At 34.8% G+C, this 22312-nt stretch overlaps 2 pseudogenes; both read left to right on the forward strand.

Annotated features, from left to right (window-relative positions):
* Window positions 1–1383: 1383 nt before the first annotated feature.
* On the forward strand, window positions 1384–1971 carry LOC124103549 (uncharacterized; annotated as a pseudogene).
* An 18124-nt stretch (window positions 1972–20095) lies between these two features.
* Window positions 20096–20751, forward strand: LOC124103712 (MOB-like protein phocein; annotated as a pseudogene).
* Window positions 20752–22312: the final 1561 nt, after the last annotated feature.

The raw sequence follows: 22312 nt of genomic DNA on the forward strand, positions 1-22312 counted from the left end.
GATCTTGGGAGATAGAGAAGGAAGAAAGAACACAGTAAGCAGAAATGTAGGTAAGTAAAATAATATTTTCTCTTCTTCAGATTTAAAAATTATTTAGTAATTGAAGCAAAAAATTACAAACACTGTTGCCTGTGATTTTAAATGAAAAGTAGAGAAAGCATTTACAAAAATTATAAAAACTAAAGGGTTGGGCTAGGGATGTGGCTCAAGCAGTAACGCGCTGGCCTGGCATGCGTGGGGCGCTGGGTTCAATCCTCAGCACCACATAAAATGAAGATGTTGTGTCCACCGAAAACTGAAAAATAAATATTAAAAAATTCTCTCTCTCTCTCTCTCTCTCTTAAAAAAACTAAAGGGTAGAAGAGTAAAGAAGTTATATATTCTAAATTTTATTTTAACTGGTAAAATGAGAAACTAGACTAAAAGAAGATAAAATGAACAGAACCTCATGGACTATAACAAAAGTTTATAGTCACCAGTAGACTGATGTGTACATAATGTAATATCTACAGCAACCAATAAAAAGCTATGCAAAGAGGTAACACAAAAAATACTGTCAGTAAATAAAAATGGGATTCTAATATATGTTCAAGAAACCTACATAAAGGCAGGAAAAAGAAAACAGAAATGAAATAATAAAAAGAACAAAGAAAACAAAAGAAAAATAAAATAACATACTTAAGCCAATATGTGTCAGTAATTACATGAAATGTGAATAATGTAAAATATACCAAATAATGATTGAGAAAGTAAATATGACCAAGTTATCTGCTATATATAAGAATCTCACTTGAAATTAACAATATAAGAAAGTTTAAATAAAAAGATACATCACACGACTATTGAAGAAAAGCAGGAGTATCTATCACATAAGAGTTTGGAGCAAAGAAAATTACTAAAGATGGGGGAAATTATAAATGATAATAAATCACTCCAAGAAGATGTAGCTATCCTAAATGCATATTGTTAAACAACAGAGATGGAAAATATATGAGGCAAACATGATAGAACTGAAAGGAGAAATAAACAAATCCATAATTAAAATTGAATATTTCAACACTCCTCTCTCAACAACTGATAGAACAACTAAGAGAAAATCAACAAGGATAGAGAAAAACTCAGCAACACCTTCATCCAATAGCAGCAAGTGGACATTTATAGAACCACACAACAACAACAACAAAAAAGTATACATTCTTTCAAGTGCCATGGAGTTGTTTCCAAAATATATCATACCCAAGATCATAAAACAAAACTTAATAAACTCAAAAAACTTGAAATCAGAGTGTATTCTGTGATCACATGGAATCAAATTAGAAACCACTAACTGAAAGATAAAAGAAAAATCTCTAAACACTTGAAAGCTAAAGAGCATACTTTTAAAATAATTCATGTATTAGGACTGCTCAAAAAAAAAAAGAGAGAGAGAGAGAGAGACATCTTTCAGTTGTGTTCACAGCTGCCTCGCCTAGCAGCCATTGCTCTCTAACGCCAGTCCCATCTCTAGATTGCCGAACTCCAGCCAAAGGAGAAGGGGGATAAGTGAAGAAGTCTTTCTACCATGGCTCATAAAAAGCAGACTGCCCACAAATCAACCAGAGGTAAAACACCCAGGAAACAACTGCTACAAAAGCCACTCACAGAATATGCCCTCTACTGCAGGGGTGAAGAAACCTGATCTTTACAGGCCTGATACGGTGGCATTCCATGAAATTAGATGTTATCAGAAGTCCATTGAGCTTCTGATTTGCAAACTTACCTTCCAGTCGCTGGTGAAAGAGATTGCTCAGAACTTCAAAACAGGTCTGCAATTCTAGAGCACCACTATAGGTGCTTTGCAGGAGGCAAGTGAGGCCTATCTGGTTGGCCTTTTTGAAGACACCAACCTATGTGCTATCCATGCCAAACATGTAACAATTATGCCAAAAGACATCCAACTAGCACAATTCATACATGGAAAACATGCTTAAAAATTCACTATGATGGGAAAACATTTCATTCTCAAAAAAGGGGGTTTTCCTCTTTTTCCTGTTATTGGTAGTTCTGAACGTTAGATATTTTTTTCCATGGGGTCAAAAGTTACCTAAGTATATAATTGTGAGTGGAAAAGTAGGAGACAGAAATCAAGCATTGGCCATTTTTTCCCTTTCATTTGTGTGTAAATTTTTAGTATAAATGCAAGTCAAAATGTTTCAGTGAACAAATTCAGCAGTTCAACTTTATAATAATTATAAAACAACTGTTAAATTTTTCTGGAAAATGCCAGCATTTGGACTTTTTAAACAAGCAGATTTCTTATTGACAGCAACTAAATGTTGTTTGTAGCATTTTTATCATACAGTAGATTCCATCCATTCACTATATTTTTCTGAGTTGTCCTACATGCAAGTAGTCTTCTGTCTTCTGTGTTGTTCCTGTAAGTTTGCTATTAAAATACATTAAACTATTTTTAAAAAGAAAGAAAGAAAAGAAAAACATTGAACTGGTTATAGATTTTTTAAAACACAACATAGCAAAAACTGTGGAACAAAGCTAAATCATTGCAGAAAGGGAAATTTATAGTGCTGTCTCGGTCCATTTTCTGTTGCTATAACTGAATACAACAATCTGAGTAATTTATAGACAATAGAAGTTTGCTCATTTCATGGTCCTAGAGGCTGAGAAGTTCAAGGGAATGGCAATAAATGGTGAGAGCCTTCATGCTCTGTCATCCCAAAGCATAAGTTGGAAGGGAAAGTGATCATATGAAACAGAGATAGGAAGAACTGAACTTTATATTTTTGTCAGAAACCCACTACATAAAATAAAATAACTAACCTATTCCTGTGATAACAGCAGTAATTCATTCATGCAAATCAGAAGCTCTTGACCTAATCCTCTCTTAAAATTCCACTCAGTACTGTCACAATGACAAATTACATTGGTTTGAGGGGACATGGACACCATAGCAAGCAATAAATAAATATCTTTGGTAAGAGAGAAATTCTCAAATTAAGAGTCTAGAAATAGGGCTGGGGTTGTGGCTCAGTGGGAGAGAACTTGCCTGGTATATGTGAGGCACTGGGTTCAATCCTCAGCACCACACAAATATAAATTAATAAAATAAAGGTATTGTGTCTACAATGAAAAAAAAACTTTTTAAAAAAAGGCTAGAAGTAGAAGAGTGAAACAAACCAAAGGCAAATACACAAAAGGAAGAGTTCAGAAATCAATAAAATTTAAAACAACAACAACAAAAAACAAATAAGTGAAAAGACAGTTCTTTGAAAAAATCAGTAAAATTAACATATTTAGCAAGACTCCCAAAGAAAAATTAAGAGAAGACATTGTTCAGCATTATCATTAATGAAACAGGGAGCATCACTTCAAACCCTGAAGATATCTATAGGAAAGAAATGCTGTACTAAATCTGACAACTTAGGTGAGATGGACTGATTCTTTTGAAAACAAAAACCTCCATACTCACCCAATATGAAGTATATAATTTGAGAAACCCCATAACTAAAAATGTGAACTCATGATTTAACAATTCCTGAAAAAGAAATCTCTAGGCTCAAATGATTTCACTGAAATTTTATTAAACATGTTAAGAAAATTTAATATAAATTCCACAAATTCTCCCTAGAAAATATAAAAGGGGGTAACACTTCTCCATTCATGCTATGAGGCTAGTATCACTATAACACAAAATAGGTAAATCCAGTATTTAAAAAAGGAAAAAAATACAAATGAATACCTCTCATAAACACAGATTTAAAAGTAAAAGTTCTAAGAATTATACACCATAACCAAATGGGACTTTTTATTCTAGGTATGCAATGGTGGTTCAATATTTGAAAATAAATCATCATAATTCGCCATACCATGGGCAACAGAAGAAAAGTCATATGATTACATTAATCAGTGCAGAAAAGAACATTTCACAAAATGCAATACCAAGTTGTCTTAAAATTTTTTAGAAAAAATACCAATAGAGGAGACCTTCCTCAACCTAATAAAAAGCATGTATGAAAAATCTGTGGACAATATAATAATTGTGAAAAACTGAATACTAAGACCAGCAACAAAGCAAAAATATCTGTTCTCCCCACTCTTACTCATTTTACTGTTGGAAATTCTACTCTATGCAATAATACATGAAAGGAAATATAAGGCAGAAAGAAAGATATCCCCATTTATAAATAATACAATTACATATAAAATATATATTAATATATAATATATTTTAAATACCAAGAATGGGAAAAAATCTTCTAGAATAAGTGAATTTTTCAAGGTCACAGAAAGCAAGATGAACATACAAAAATAAATAATTTCTCTCATACTAACAATACAACGATAGATATCAAAATTAAAAATGCAGACCTGGGATGTAGTTCAGTGGCAAAGTTTGTGCCTTGCATTTGTAAAGCCCAGTTCCGCCCACCCCCCAAAAAATTAAAAATGCAATACTATTGACAAAACAAAAATAATGCTTAGAAATAAATGTAACAAAAAATGTACAGGAGTTTTATTCTGAAAATTAAACAATGTTAATGAAAGAAAAATTTTTAAAAATCCAAATAAACAGACAAATATACTATATTCATGAATTGGAAAATTCAACATGTCACAAATAGACATCAGGTTTCCCTGAATTGATATGTTGATTTAAAATAATCCTTGTCAAAATGCCAGCAAGATATTATATAGATGTAGATGTGATTATTTTAAAATTTTTGTGGAATAACAAAGGAACTAGAGTATCTAAAGCAATTTTAGAAAAACAAAAAGTAAGAATAATCAGTTTACTCTATTTTGTAATTTTATTATATAACTTTGGTATTCAAGACTATGTGCTATTTGGCAGATGAGTAGACATGTAGATAAACATGACACATTAATATAAAAATAGGTCCATGCAGTCCTCTAACAGGGAATTAATATCAAGATATTTAAAGAACTCAAAATATTCAACACTAAAAAATAAAACCAATCAATAAATGGGAAGAAGAATTAAACATTTCTCAAAAGAATAAACACAAATGGTCAACAAATATAAAAAAAACATTTAATATCTTGAGTAATCAGGGAAATGCAAATCAAAACTACATTGAGATTTTATCTCATGCCAGTTAGAATGCCAATTGTCAAGAATACAAGTGATAATAAATGCTGGTAAGGGCGTGGGGAAAAGGATACTATCATACATTCTTGGTGGGACTGAAAATGAGTACAACTACTCTAGAAATAATTGTGTAGATTTCTCAAAAGACTAGGAGTAGAACCACCATGTAACTCAGCTATTCTACTCCTCAGTATTTATCCCAAATAATTAAAAATCCATATATCGTGGCAATACAGGCACATCAATGTTTATAACAGCACATTTCAAAATAGCCAAGTTATGGAACCTGTCCAAGTGTCCACCAATAAATCAAAGGACAAAGAAAATGTATTTTATTTGCACAATGGAGTTTTACTCAGTCATAAGTACGAATGAAGTTATGACATTTGCTGGTAAATGGATGCAACTGGAGAACACCATGATAAGTGAAATAAGCCAGATTCCAAAAGTGAAGGATTGAATGTTCTGTCTTATACACACAAGTGGGCACAATGACACACACCTGTAATTTCAGCTACTTGGAAGTCTGAGGGAGGAGAATCTCAAGTTTGAGGACATGCTCACAAACTTAGAAAGATCCTGCTCAAAATAAAAAATAGAAAATAAAAAAGGTCTGGGCATGTAGCTCAGTGGTGAAATTCCTGTGTTCGATCCCTAGTACTGAAAAAAACCCTCAGCAGTAAAAAAGCAATGACAGCTTAGGAAAATGTGCAGATGACAAAGAAACACATGAAAGTATTCTCAATGCTAGTAGCTGCTGAGGATGCAAATGAAAACTACAATGAGATATCACATTCAACTATCAAAATTTCAGAGAAATTAGATTACTCAAATATTGCTGGGAAGGATGTAAAATACCAAAGCCACTCTATAAAACAGTATCACATTTTCTTTAAAAATGTACAACTTCAGGTTGTAATTCCAGCTGCTTTTGAGGCTGAGGCAGGAGGATCCTGAGTTCAAAGCCAGCCTCAGCAAAAGTGAGGTACTGAGCAACTCAGTGAATCCCTGTCTCTAATAAAGTACAAAAATAGGGCTGGGGGTGTGGCTCGTGGTGGAGTGTCCCTGAGTTCAATCCCCAGTACCAAAAAAAAAAGTTGGGGAGAACTACAGATTCACCTGATGTATAATCCAGTAATAGCATCCTTGGGCATTTATTCCAAGAAACTAAAGCTTACATTCACACAAAATCTTTACACACATATTAAAAAAATAAAAGAAGCTTTATTCATAATATCCCCAAACTGGAAACATCCCAGAAATCTTTCAATGAGTAAATGATAAAACTTAACTATGGAACATTCATATTATGGAATTCTATTCAGTGATAAATAGGAATAAAGTATTGATAAATGAAACAACCTGGGAGAATTTCCAAATAAATATGCTAAATGAAAAAAATACACTTGATCCCAAAAGGTCACATATCGTATTATTCAATTTATACATCATTCTTAAAATTGTAACATTTTAGAAATAAACAAATAATTAGTGGTTGTAGAGGTTAAGAAAGAGATGGGTCTGGGAGGGGATGTGGACCTGAGTAGACTTGTGAAGGTATAAAAGAGCAATATGAAAGATCCTTGTGGTGATGGAAATGCCCTGTATCTTGATACAATCAATATACTGAATGTGATCTTGTATTATGGATTGGCAAAGTGTTATATGATGGAAATTGGGTCAAGGATATGTGGGATAATTATTCATTATATCTGCATGTGAACCTACAATTATCTCAAATACAATTTCAATTATAAAATCAGGAGTTGTGTCAACAAAATAGCGGACTAGAACTATCCAAACTCATTCCACAATGGAAACATAAAAACCACAGAAGCAGTCTGAACTAAACTCACAGCAACTCTGGAAAATAAATGTTTTCAGAAACCAGGCAAATGCCTAATCAAGAATAATTCATCCTGAATGTTTTCACGATAAAGACATTATAAATGTTTGAGGTGATAAAGTATGTGCAACAAGATTTAAACATTGTGAAATGTTTACATGTATCAAAACGTCACATAATACCACCCCATTAGTGTGCATATTTTAATTTTTTATGTACTAGCTCAAATAAATTTAATTAATAAAAATATAAAAAGAGAAACAAATTGGTGAGAAAGTTTTGTGGTATTTTAATTTGTCCTTTCCCCAACCACTCCCTAGTACAGCATCAAACTTGGTCTTGAATAGGTGGCATCCAAATTTCCAGTTCTCTCCCTTGAACCAGAAAGAACAGAAAAACTTATTTGCAAATTTTTAAAATTTGCCTCTTCTAGGAAACATCAGAAGTACTAACACAAGGTGTTTATTGTTTGTTAACTAGAAATATAGGTGGACAAATTGATAGGAAATGCTCTTGGAAGCTACAGGTTGATTAAAAACCAAGAGACTACTGAAGCAAGAGATTATGTATGGAGACATTAAAAAGACCACCTAACACCCATAAGATAAGTTGCAGTGAGGCTTTTTACACAAATCAGGACATTCTAAATCAGCTACATATAATGTGGAATTTAGAGATCCGTATTAATACCTACACAAAAGTACTGAGAAGATTTTAGGTTTCACTTTTGATTGGTCCCTAGGTTTAAAACAAGCCTATCTATGGTAAAGAAATATGATATCACAGATACAATCTGCTAAAACTGGGAGAGGTAGCTGTTTTCTCTCTCTCTCTCTCCCCCCTTCCCAACCCTCACTTTTTTATTTGTTTTTGTCTATTTCCATTCTTGGAATTCAAGAAATTCTGTCAAAATATTAGCTGAATGCAAGGAAAGAAACAGAGACTTCAGAACTTCAAATACTCCTTGTCCTTCAACTTTGAGAATCAGGAGACTATTGAGAGAGCAACACATCCTGTCCCTAAGACATTTCACCTTCTTGGGATTACTGGTAAAGTTGGAGGTAGGCATTGGATTGGAGGATTCACAGAAGCTTAACTGGGGGAGAGCAGGATGCTGTTTTTTCTACCCATACTCAGGCTGTACCCTTGCCCATGGGCAGTACTCTGGGTCAAATGCCAATCAACATCAATCCCTGGAAAATTTTTAAAGCCATGACACATGTCTTACCCCCCCTCTCCCTTTCTCAGGCATGTTAAGAGTTCACTTGCCCAGTAAGTATCATCCCAGCACAGCAATGGCCTTTCTGCTATTGTTATCTGTCTCTGAACCTCCAGGAATGCAGCCTTCCTATTGTGCTTGCTTGGGTTTCCTTGGAAGTTCTGGAATCCTGAGACAAGGTAACCCCTCACTGTGGTAGTCTCATTGTCTAGTGGTTTTATCTTCCTGCCCTCTAAACCTAGAAACAGCAGTCTCCCTTGAAGAAATTTTGAGGCTTCTTAGTGCTCTTCGACCTTTCATTATGTTTAATATTACTTCTTTTCCTTCTTTGTTTCTGTTTTATTTTTACTGATCTTCCTATACATTTAGCCAGTTGCATCTACATTTTACGTTCCCTTCCTGGAGACCTTCTAATTTCACATGGCTCCTGGATTCTTGTCTGGGTTGTTTGTGTTTCCAAAGGAAGTTATTGTTTTCTTCTCTGGCCTAGTAGGATATCTTGAATAAAGTACATTGAACATGATGAGTTATTTTAGAATAAAAAAATTACCATAAATTTGAAAAAATATTGGAAGCCATATGGCTATGGTATGATATATTTAAAATATTGAAAAAAACTTATAAAAATAATTCCATATCCAGCAAAACTGTCCTTCAAAAATGAATGAGAGTTAAGACATTCCAAGATAAATAAGAGATGGGTGAATTCATTCCCATTAAACTTGCTGTACAAGAAGTGCTTCAGTTTAAATAAAAGAATGTTGCACAATAACCCCAATCTGAATGAAGGTATAAGAATTTCCAGGAAAGATAATAACATAGACATATATAAATGCAAATATTATTGTAATTTTGGTTTGTAAACCCACTTTTTGTATTCTATAGTCTTCAAGGTACAAATACATAAAATAATTATAAATATATGTTATTGGACACACAATGAATAAAGATATAATGTGTATCCAGGTATGATAGCACACACTTGTAATCCCAACTACTTGGGAAGTTGAGGTAGGAGGATCAAAAAGTCAAGGCCAGCCTGGGCAACAGTAGGACCCTATAACAAAATAAAAATAAAAAGGGCTGGAGATGCAGCTCAGTGCTAACCTACCATGTGAAAGGCCTTGGCTCAATCTCTAATATTAAAAAAAAGATATAATATATAACATCAATGATATAAAGGTTAAGTAAAGCTTTGTAGGAGGAGTTATGAATGAAATTAAATTGTTATCGCTATCAATTAGATGGCTATAATTTTAGGATAATGCCTTACTCTGTTTTGTTTTGCTTTAAAAGAACACCATAGACTGGCTAATTTATAAACAATAGAAGTTTAGTTGTTCCATGGATCTGGAGGCTTGGAAATCCATCACCAAGGTGCTGACATCTTGAGAAAGTCTTTATACTACATCATCCCATTAGGAATAAAGTGAAAGAGAACATAAAAGCAGGAGTATGTCAAACTCACTTTTATAATTAGTCCAGTTGTTTTAGTCAGCTTTCTCACTGCTTTGACTAAACGACCCAACCAGAACAATTGTAGAGGAGGAAAAGTTTATTTGAGGTCTCACAGTTTCAGAAGTCTTAGTTCATAGAAAATTGACTCATTCCTAGGGGCTCAGGGTGAGGCAGAAGATCATGGTGGAAGAGTGTGAGGAACAGAATTAGCTCACATTATGATCAGGAAGCAGAAAGAGAGGTCTCCACTTGCCAGATACAAATATATACCCCAAAACCAGGTCCCTAATTTCTACCTCTTTCAACCACACCCTATCATTTCAATTCCCACTTAGTTAATCTTCATCAGGAGATTAATTCACTAATTGGATTAAGACTCTTACAATCCAATAATTTCTTTTTTGAAACTTCTTGCATTGTTTCACACATGAGCTTTTGAAGTACACCTCACATCCAAAACATAATACCATTCTTGAAATAGCTAACAAATTCCAATGTCTATAGCATGAATCCATTAATGAGAGTAGATCTATCATGACCTAATCAACTCTTATTATATTCCAACTCCCAATGCTGTTGGACTGGGAATTAAATTTCCAACACACGAATTTGGGGGGGGACACACCTAAAATAGAACATATGTTATATGTAATTCTCATGTTATTCATGAGGGTAATATCTAAAAAATATAAACAGAATTAAATGAGAAGAGAATCAAAGCTTATTACTTTGTAAAAATCAACTAAACAAAAAATAAGGCAGTATTGGAATAAATGAGCAGGGTAAAGCTATTAAACATATAGAAAATAAAAACCAAAATGGCAGAAGTCCTTTTTATTCATAATTACCCTAACTATAAATGTTCCACCCATGTTCCCTCTGGGCGGTGGGCATGGGGTTCTGCTTGGTGAAATAAACTGGCTGAGAAATAAAAGCTAGGAAAAATAGAATAGTGAAAAAAATCATAGAGCACAGAAAGTACTTTAAAAAGTGGTGGCAGGATGAGCAAGCTGAGCTCAAGGATCCAGCTTCTGACAAAATGCCTGCTTTATTTATATTGGGAGACATCAAAGAGATTCTATAGAATGTTCATTTCCAAAACAGGTTAAAGTTGGGCTGTTTAGTTCCTAATGGATTATGCCTATCTCCGGTGCCACTATGAGGAACCCTTCTAGCATAGCAGAGGGGAAGGTCAAGAGCATTGAGTGGAGAGCCACGAGAAATTCCCAATGCCAGGCCTATCCTTCCCTGGCTTCCATGCCAAGACGAGGGTCTCATGTTTTTCACAGATGGCTTCCTGCATAAATGTATAAAATTATTTATTCAAAAGGCAAAATGCTGAATGTTTTCTCTGATATAAGGAGGCTGACTCAGTGGGGGTAGGGAGGGGGAGCATAGGAGGAATAGATGAATTCCATATAGGGAAGAGGGGTTGGAGGGAAAGGGAGGGGCAGGGGATTAGCAAGGATAATGGAATGTGTTGGATATCATTATCCAAAGTACATGTATGAAGACACAAATTGGGTGTCAACATACTTTATGTTCAAACAGAGATATGAAAAACTGTGGTATATATGTGTAATAAGAATTGTAAAGCATTCTGCTGTTATTTTTTAAAATCAATTTTAAAAAGGCAGAAATTGACAAAATGGAATTTTTAAAAACCATAATCCAACCATGTTGTCTACAAGACCACACTTTTGAATCAAAGATAAAAATACATTGAAAGTAAATGATTGGCAAAGGATATATGCAAACAGCTGATATACAAAAGTTAAATTAACTAAATTATACCTGACAAAATAGACTTGAATATGAAAATGTTACTAGAGATAAAAATAAATATTTTATATTGGTAAATGTTTCAGTCTATATTGAAGTTCTAAAAATTAAATATGAATACACATTTTTTTTTATTTATTTTTCTGTTTTTGGTGGACACAACATCTTTATTTATTTTTATGTGGTGCTGAGGATCAAACCCAGCGCCCCGCGCATGTCAGACGAGCACATTACCGCTTGAGCCACATGCCCAGCCATGAATACACATAATAGAGCCTCAAAATATGAATCAAGGTTGCTCAAAGGGAGGGTAGACATAATATTGAACAATAATAGTGGGAGAATTCAATATCCACTGTTGCATTTATTTTTATTTATTTATTTTTAATTTGTTCATTTTATATATACATGACAATGAGTGTATTTTGGCATATTATGCATACATGGAGTATAACTTCCCATTCTTGTGGTTGTACATGATGTGGAGTTACATTTGTCATATATTCATATATGAACATAGGAAAGTTTTGCCTGATTTATTCTACTGTTTTTCCTGTTCCCATCACCCCCTTCACTTCATTCCCCTTTGTCTAATCCAATGAACATTTATTCTTCCTTCCCTTCATCCTTATTGTGTTAGCATTTGCATATCAAAGACAACATTTGGCCTTTAGCTTTTTGGGATTGGCTTATTTTACTTAGCACAATTTTCTCCAGTTCCTTCCATTCACCAGCAAATGCCATAATTTGATTATTCTTTCTGGTGGAGTAATAGTTCATTGTGTATACATACCACATTTTCTTTATCCATTCATCTTTTTGAGGGCATATAGGTTGGTCCCATAGTTTTGCTATTGTGAACTGAGATGCTATAAACATTGATATGGCCTCATCCCTATACTATGCTGATTTTAAGTCTTTGGGGTATAGTCCAAGGAGTGGGATAACTGGTTCAAATAGTGGTTCCATTCCAAGTTTTCTGAGAAATCTCTATACTGCTTTTCAAAGCTGTTGCACCAGTTTGCAGTGTCACAACCAATGTATGAGTGTACCTTTTTTTCCACATCCTCACCAACATTTTTCATTTCTTGTATTCTTGATAATTGGAGTGAGATAAAATCTCAGTGTAGTTTTAACTTGTATTTCTCTAGTCGCTAGAGATATTGAACATGTTTTCATATATTTGTTGACCAATTGTATTTATTCTGTGAAGTGTCTGTACAGTTTCTTTGTATATTTATTGGTTGGGTTATTTGGTTTTAATTTATTCTAATTTATTATATATGACAGCAGAATGCAACTCAATTCATATAACACAAATAGAGTACAGTTTTTCATGCCTCTGGTTGTACACAAAGTAGAGTCACAAAGTTTGTGTTTTCATATGTACTTAGGGTAATGATATCCATCTCATTCCATCATCTTTCCCACCCCCATGTCCCCTCCTTTCCCCTCCCCATCTAAAGTTCGTCTCTTACACCCATGCTCACCCCCATCCCCATTCGGGATCAGTATCTTTATAACATTCAGCAATTGTTTTGGGTTTTTTTTTGAGGGGGGAGGAATTGGCTTACTTCACTTAGCATTATGTTCTCCAACTTCATCCATTTTCCTGCAAATGCTATGACTTTATTCTCTTTTAATACTGAGTACTATTCCATTGTGTATATGTAACACATTTTCTTTATCCATTCATCTACTGAAGGGTATCTAGATTGGTTCCACAATTTAGCTATTGTGAGTTGTGTTGCTATAAACATTGATGTAACTGTGTCCCTGTAGTATGCTGTTTTTAAGTCCTTTGGGTACAAAACAAGAAGTGGGATAGCTGGGTCAAGTTATTTTGAGTTCTTTGTGTATCTTGGAGGTTAATGCTCTATCTGAGGTGCATATGGCAAAGATTTTCTCCCATTCTGTAGAATCTCTCTTCATATTCTTGATTGTTTCCTTTGCTGTATTTTAGTGTGATGCCATCCCACTTATTGATTCTTGATTTTACTTCTTGCATTTTCAGAGTCTTGTTGATGAATTCACTTCTTAAGCTGACATGATAGAGAGTTGGACTACTTTTGAATTAATGGATGCTGTATTTTGTCAAATGCTTTTTCTGCATCTATTGAGATAATCATGTGATTCTTATCTTTAAGCCTATTGATATGATGAATTATACTTATTGATTTCTGTGTGATGAACCAACCTTGCATCCCTGTGATGAACCTCACTTGATCATGGTGTAATATCTTTTTAATATGTTTTTGTGCACAATTTGCCAGTGTTTTATTAAGAATTTTGCATCAATGTTCATCAAGGATATTGGCCTAAAATTTTCTTTCCTTGATGTGTCTTTGGTTTTGGTGTAAGTATGATAACTATCTTTATAGAACAATTTTTAAAGGATTCCTTTATTTTCTTTTTCATGGAATAGTATGAGGAGGGTTGGTATTAGTTCTTCTTTTAAGATGTGGTAGAACTCAGCTGAGACTCCATCTAGTCCTGGTATTTACTTTGTTGGTATGCATTTGACAGAATTTTCAATTTTATTACTTGAAATTTATCTGCTTAAATTTTTTATGTCCTCCTGATTCAATTTGTGTAGGTCATGTGTCTTTAGAAATTTGCTGATTCTTCAAGATTTCTTATTTTATTGGAGTATACATTTTTAAAATAGTTTGATCATCTGCATTTTAGTAGTGTCTTTCATGATATTTCATTTTCATCATAAATTTTAGTAATTTGAGTTTTCTCTTTCTCTTCATTAGCTTAGCTAAGGGTTTATCAATTTTATTTATTTTTTCAAAGAACCAACTTTTTGTTTTGTTATTTTTTTAAAATTTTTTGCTTCAATTTCTTTGATTTTGACTCTGGTTTTAATTATCTCCTGTCTTATACTACATTTGAGTAGCCTCTATTTTTATTTTATCATTTATTTCTAATTTTATTCCATTATGATCTGATAGAATGAAGTGAATTATCTCTATTTTGTATTTTCTATGAGTTGCTTTGTATCGTAAAATATGGTCTAAGAATTTTGCATCATTTTAGAGAAGGATTTTAGAGAACTTTGCATCATTTTAGAGAAGAAAATGTATTAATTCATTGATGGATACAATATTCTATATAGGTCTATTATGTCTAAATTATTAACAATATTTTTTAGTTCTATTGCTTCTTTGTTTAGTTTTTGTTTGGATATTCTATCCAGTGGTGAAGGAGGTGTCAAAGTCACCACAGTATTATTGTGTTGTAGTCTATTCAATTCTTGAAATTAAGAAGGATTTGTATGATGTATGTAGATGCTCCATTGTTTGGGGCATAAATATTTATGATTGTTATGTCTTATTGATGTATAATTCCCTTAAGTATTATGAAATGTTCTTCTTTGTCCCTTTTGATTAACCTTGTCTTTAAGTTCATTTTATCTGGATATGAGGCTAAAAACCCCTGCTTGTTTATAAGATTCATGTGCATGATATGTTTTTCCCATTCTTTTACCTTTAGTCTGTGAATGTCTTTGCATATGATGTGAGTTTCTTGGAGATAGCCTATTATCAGATCTTGTTTTTAATCCAATCTATCAGTTTACATCTTTTTATTGAGAATTTAGGTCATTTACATTCAATGCTATTATTGAGAAATGATTTTTATTCCTTGTCATTTTGATTTCCTTTTGGTTTTTATATGAATTAGTTTCTCCTTTGATTGACTATTCTTCTAGTGTAGTTCCTCCCTTTTCTGGTTTCACTTTTATTTATTTCTTCTTCATGAAATATTTTGAGTATGTTTTGTAGTGCAAGCTTTCTAGTTGTAATTTCTTTTAACTTTTGTTTATTGTGAAAGGTTTTTGTTTCATCATCAATCTGAAGCTTAATTTTGCTGGGTATAGTATAAACACTTGGCTGGTGTCTCTTTTCTTTTATATATATATATATATATTTGCCCCCCAAGCCTTGAGAGTCTGGGTTGAAAAATCAACTGAGATCCAGATTGGTCTCCCTCTAAATATGAACTGCTATTTTCTCTGGCAGCCTTTAAAATTCTATCCTTATTTTGTAAATTAGACATTTTCATAATAATGTGTTTTGGTGTGTGTCTGTTGTAATTTTGTATATTTGGGGTCATATAAGCCTCCTGCTTTTGATTTTTCATTTCATTCCTTAGGTTACAGAAATTTTCTGTTATTATTTCATTGAAAAGATTGTGCATTTCTATGGTTAGTGTCTCTGAGCCTCCAACAATCTTGATAAATCTTAGATTTGTCTTTTCAGGTTATCCTCTATTTCTTGGAAGTTCTGTTCATGGTCTCTTAACATCTTTTCTCCATGCTTAACATTATTTTTTGTCTTCATTGCCTGAAACTCTGTCTTCCAAGTGACCTAGTCTGTTGGCAATACTTTCTATTGAATTTTTAATTTGGTTTACTGATTCCTTCATTTCCAGGATTTCTGCTTATTTTTTTCAGGATTTTTATGTTTTTATTGAAGTGATCTTTCACATCCTGTTTTTCTCTCTATGATTTCACTCCTTACATCATTCTTTACCTCACAAATCAGTTTAACTATGTACATTCTAAGCTTCTTCTCTGACATTTCTTCCACTGTGATATTGATCAATTCTTTTATTGAAGTATCTTGGTGTGATTGAGGTGATTTATTCCTTTGCTGTTTTATGTTGTTTATGTGTCATCCCATCTAAGAGTATGGATTGGAACCAGGAGAATTTCTACACTGTGGACTTATATAAATTTTCCAGTACCTCACTGTTTAGGGGGTGACAAATTATAACAACTACGAATGCAAACAATATGCACCATTAAATTATATAGTTCCTGCTGTGACATCTAGAATGTTAACTGTCACAATAAACAGAAATGAAATGATCATTTATTGGCTACAGTAAAACAGTGAGTTTGTAAAAGGGTTTACAATTTCAAATAGTAGGAAGAGAACAGAAATGATGTAATATATGATGATTATGAGGGAGGAGGAGAGAAGGTAGAAGTAAAAAATTAAAGGAAGTGTGAAAGGAAGAATAATAGAATTGGCTGTTAGCAGAAAAATGTAGAGAAGAGTATCCAGAGAAACAGATAAATGAGAGAGAGAGAGAGAGAGAGAGAGAGAGAGAGAGAGAGAGATACAAAACAGTACTGAAAATACTAATCAAACATCTTAGTTCTCAAAATACTGATCCATGAAAAATAACTGGCTTCAAAAATGCTATAAATGATTTTAAAATATATGAATATGTATAAATGTTCATGAACTATTAAGGTCATGATTAAACATAGAAGAGATGAAAAGATCTCAATGAAAGATAAAGATTTATTTTTGTTGGAGTTCAAACAATTCTTAGCTTCTCTTCTCAGCAGTGGAAGGTGGGGTCATCTGGAGTGTGATGCTTGCTTCACTCTCAGGGTGGGGTTGCTTGAGTGAAAAAGGCAATTCTGCAAGCAGAACAATAGAGGCAGGGTTTAGGCTTAAGTATGTTCCAGGATCTTCACTGAATTCCAATTGGCCTCTAGATTTTAAATCAGTGTACATCCAGGGCCCAGCAATTGCCCATCCATGCTGGAAGACGCCACGACAGAGATCTCCCCTGGGTTACACTCATGTGGTGTAGAAGCCCATCTTAATCCACTATGTCACTTGTGGACACTGCATTTCCTGGTTTCAGATTCAGTCTTCAAACTCAATCTCTCCCATCCCTGCCCTTTTGAACTCCCAGCCATGCAGGTCTCTCCCAGCCAGTTCTTTAAGCAGCCAGAATTGAGGGAGAGGAGAAGAGCTGGGTGGGTTTTCACAACCAGTAGTCCCTTGTGTAAAACTCTCTCCATGTTTAATTTTATCCTGGTCACTTAGGCACACTCTATGTTTTGCAGTGTGGATTTTCCAGGACTGCATTTTGAGCGAAGCTTGGGTTTGTCAAAAATTAGCTCCCCAGCTTCCAGCTTTTGAGCTGCAGCTACAAAATGGTTCCTTCCTCTGTCCTCTGCATGCAGCTGGGAGAGATGTGGCTTTTTTTCCCACCCAATGATATTTTGCAGCATGCCTTCAAGTTTAGTAAGTCAATGTCTTTTATTTATAAACTCTCCATATGCAAACACACTTCAGGCCTCTGAAAAATGCTGGTTCTTTTAATTACTTTATCCCTCCACTGTGCTTATGGAGGGACCACTCTGGATTGTGCCTCCAGACATAGCAATGGCAGTGGTGCTGGGGATTTCTTCCTTATTTTATTATTTCCAACCTCCTGAGTCCCTGATATGCTTTGAATGTTCAATATTAAACTTCCAATGAAGTCCTCACCCATTTTTTTGTTAACTCACCTAGTTGAGAAGCTGCATATCTGCTTTCTTGGTCACATGCCATGGAGCAGCCAGGAAAATGACCTTGAAACCCTCTGAAGCAGTCTGTATTTTAAGTGGAGGGATGAGACCTTTAAAAGCAGTGTTGTTTAATGGAGTTTTATTTAGCCATAAAGAAAAAATGAAATTATGGCATTTGCAGAAAAAAATTGATGGATCTAGAGACCATCATATTTAGCAAAATAAGTAAAACTCAGAAGATTAAGGTCATATGTGAAAGCTAGAGTGGAAGAAAGAAAACAAAGGCGGTGTTTGATCTCCTAAAAAAAACAAAGGGAGATCAAAAGATAAAAATGACCAAGGGGTGAAAGGCAGGGAGGGAGGTGAGAAATGTTGACAAATGATATTGGCCAAATTATATTGTGTACATGTACAGATATATAACAAAATTCATTGGTATGTGTAACTATAATGCATCAATAAAATAATAAAATCAGGGACTGGGGATGTGGCTCTGTGGTAAGAGCACTTGCCTAGCACATGTGAGGCACTGGGTTCAATCTCCAACACCATATATAAATAAATAAAATAAAGGTCCATTGACAACTAAAAAAATATTTTTTAAATGAATAAATAAAATCAGTGTTATTGTATAAAGATGTGTACTACTTTATTTCTAGTGCTTATTATGGTCCTAATAATCAATTGCTTAGCTTCTCTTCTAATGAGACTTGTCCATTAACAAGCTTCAGAGTTTAATTTTTACTTATTTTTTCTGTGTGGTATTCCTTATTGTATTTTATATAATGCTGATTTAGAACCCGTAAATTTTTAAAATTAATGCTTATTTATTCAACTTCACATCATTGCAACCAACTTTATTCATTGCAACCAACAAAAAGAATGTCAAAGAGAAAAAGGTTATTTTGGCTCACTGGGTCCACAGATTCAGTCCATGGTTAGTCAACCCTATCATTTTGGGCCCAAGGTAAGGCAAAACATGGTGGTAGAAGGATGGTGGGGAAGGAAAACTGCTCATCTCATGGCAGCCAAGAAGTAGAGAAAGAGGAAATGGCTGAGGGGAAAGTGGCCACAGAGCACATGAACATTTCCAGTATATGCCTACAGTTAACACAAGTCAGTCCATTCAAACTAACTGATAAGGTTATAGTTCTTATCATCTCATCATCTCACATTCAAAGATTTATACATTTATATATATATATATATATATATATATATATATATATATATATATATATATATATATATAACATCTCATATTGAAACCACAGTATTCCACCCCAGGCCTCCCCAAGTTCAGGTCCATCTCACAATGCAAAAGGTATTTAGTTTATCTTCCAGAATCCCACAGTCTTAAAAGTTTCAGTATTACCCAGAAGTCTATGTCCTAATCATCTCCTCTGAGACTCAAGGAAAACTCTTGGCTATGAGCCCCTATAAAAAATCAAAAGCTAGTTATATATATATATATATATACACACACACACACACTCACACGCAATATAGAATAGCACAGAGTAAACATTCCCATTCCAAAGGGAGGAACAGTGGTATAGAAAGAAAAGATGGAACCAAAGTAAGACTGAACCTCAGGTAGGCAAACAGGTTCTGTAACTCCACATATATCATTTATGGCACATTATGGTTAGATATTCTCTCCAAAAGGCTTGGCAGCCCTATCTCTTTGGCCTTGCTAGTTGTATCACCATGGGTTCTGTTCTAGCCTCGTCTCTTCATAGCCAGCAGCTTTTCTCTGTACTCATTCCATATTACTGGCACATCTTAATTCTCCAGGTTACCATTCTAGTTTCATTTTTACCTTCACATCTTTATGCATTACCCTTTCAGAGGCAGAGATTCCAACCCTGCTAAACTTTGTCTGATCTTGTAGGCTCTTCTTTTAAAACTCAGTGGAAGTGTTCATGATACCCTAACTCCAGCATTCTGCATTCTTGATTAACCAGAATTACATGGATGATGCCAAGATCTAATATCAGCTTCCTCAGTACCTGGGACCCTGGAATCATGGCTTCAGTAGCTTCTGAGTGGCTGCAAGGCTGAGCATGATGAAACAAGTTCATAAGTAAGCAAGGCCCCATGATCTCATCTCAAATTTTTTCTTCTACATCCATGGGTCTGAAATGAGTATAGTCTTTCAAATTCTAAAGATGGCTTCAAGTCATCTCTCCAATTATCTCTGTGTAAGATACTTAGCACCTTTTTAGTTACTGTAATCTCTTTAACAACGTCTTCCTTGTCCCTGGTTTTACATGCATTTTCCGTTCATACTGAAAGTTTTTTTATTCCTTCAGTTCTAATTTCTGCTCTAAGTCTGTCTAAGAGACTGACACTATAGTGATGGTGGCAGGGACAGTAATGCTGAGGAGGAATCAAAGCTCGGGATTTCTATAATTGGCCAAATGAATCATTTGAGGAAATGGACAGCACACTTGCTGTCCAGCAATATATTCAACAGAACATAGAGGCAATATTCCTCCAATACTGACAAAATTCATGAACCATCTGAAGGCCAAGATGAAGGTGTATGGAAGTATGAACATTTAAGGCAATTCTAAATTAAATGGACTTTCTGTCAAAATTTAGAGGGAATGCCATCCAGATACATGTACCAAATAATAGCAAATGAACCATGGATTTTTCTTTGGGCAGCTCATAAAACTCCAAAAGAGTGTCCTGCTATTGAGTATTCTAGACACACACTTGATTATGCTTCATGACTTCTGAATAGCAATAAATATTTTCAAAGCAGTATTAGCATAAAAGACTCATCTATAGAAAAACTAGGATGACTATACTGTAAAATTTACAGAATATTTTCACATGCTTATTTTCATCACTGGCAGATATTTGATGAATATAAAAATGAAACATTTTTATGTCATCAATTTACTAAACTCATGATGAAATATAATTTGATGTTGAAGGATAACCTGATTGTACTAATTTTACAAGAGAAAGTTCAAAATTCATTTTCTAAGGAAAGTGAAACATGAAGGGAGTCATAGAAAATGTACTGATCATATCATTAATATTGTACTATATATATATTATTTTATAAACATCAATCATTCATATTACAGCTTCATTGTTTTTGTATACTGTGTGTTGCCTTTAAAAATGGGAAATACTTTTTTAAGTTATTCATGAGCTGTATACTTACCAGTGTGATACTCATGGATTTTATTTTTATTTTTCAAATATTTTTTAGTTGTAGATGAACACGTTACCTTTATTTTGTTTATTAAGTTTGTTTATGTGGTGCTGAGGATTGAACCCAGTGCCTCACACCTGCTAGGCAAGCACTCTACCACTGAGCCACAACCTAGTCCCTTCATGGTTTTTAAATAAAATTAGTATTATCTATTGTTAATAAAATAATTTACAGTTTGGTTTTAAAAAACTGTCTAAAAGCTTATAAAAGTATCCATGCTACTGCTCAAATTCCCTGTTGCCTTAAAACTTAGTTCAACACCTTTAAATTCAGTCTCACACCAAGTCTCAGAACATGGGCAAAATGTAGACAAGTTTTTGCTAGGATGTAACATCTGAGCTCTGATGTGAATTGTTCAACATTCTAAGTCTTCTCCAACCTGCATTTTCAAACTTTCCCAAACCAGTTACAAAGGCTTTTGAAACACATGGTCAGGTGTGGTGAGCCGTTCTAATTAGACCGTGGCCGCCATTAGAAGATGGCGCTGGCTTCCACTGTGGCCTGTGATAAACAACTCCTTTTATGGAGAATTGGCGCGCAATCCCTTACCACCCTATGAGAAAGATCCACATGGCAGCTTAGGATTGGTATGCGGGAGGCTTTATTAGGCTGTGCTTGGGTGCTCGGCGGGGGGTCGCTAGAAGATGATACTTGAATCAAGGCCTGAATAAACTGCTGAAAGAAGAATCCTGTGTCGTGTTTTCCCTTGCCGGCGAGGGGTCGCAACAATTGGTGGCCCGTATGGGGAATTATATTCCTCAAACCCAGGATCCAGAACTTTCAGCAGTCAGGGTGGTGCACCGGTAAGTTCCCAGGTAAAGTGGGAATCCGCAAGCTAATAGCGGGATGCTCCTCGGTAAAGAAAGAGAGAACGAGAAAAGGGATGCTCCCCTCTAAAAGGAAGAGAGCGGGAAATTCATAGAATGGAACGCTCCCCTGTAAAAGGAAGAGAGCGGGGATTTTTGTACTTTCACTTTCTTTATAGTTTTGAAAACATTATGGGCGTTACTTCTTCAAGCCCAATTTTGTTGGCCCTAGATGGGTTGTTACGTTCAAAAGGACTTAAAGTAAAGCAGAGCACTTTGCAGATGTTTTTGAGAGAAGCTACCGGGGCCACGGCCGCGGTCTGGGCATGAGGATGGCAGTGGGCTCAGTCAAGATGCAGCCGCCATGCGAGAACCCGGCCCTGGCCGCGGCGGTGGCGGCAGTGGACAGCGCTCTGCGCCGCAGTCCCAGCGCCCCCGAGCTGGAGCGCAAGCAGCCGCCGGCGTCGCTGCGGCCACGGCTGAAGGACCTGCCTGCACTGCTGCGGAGCGGGCTCACGCTGCGGAGAAAGCCGAGCG

The sequence above is a fragment of the Marmota monax genome, unplaced genomic scaffold (assembly GCF_021218885.2).
Source record: "Marmota monax isolate L192 unplaced genomic scaffold, Marmota_monax_Labrador192_F-V1.1 WCK01_AAM20220418_F8-fsc00006, whole genome shotgun sequence".
Taxonomy (NCBI): Eukaryota; Metazoa; Chordata; class Mammalia; order Rodentia; family Sciuridae; genus Marmota; species Marmota monax.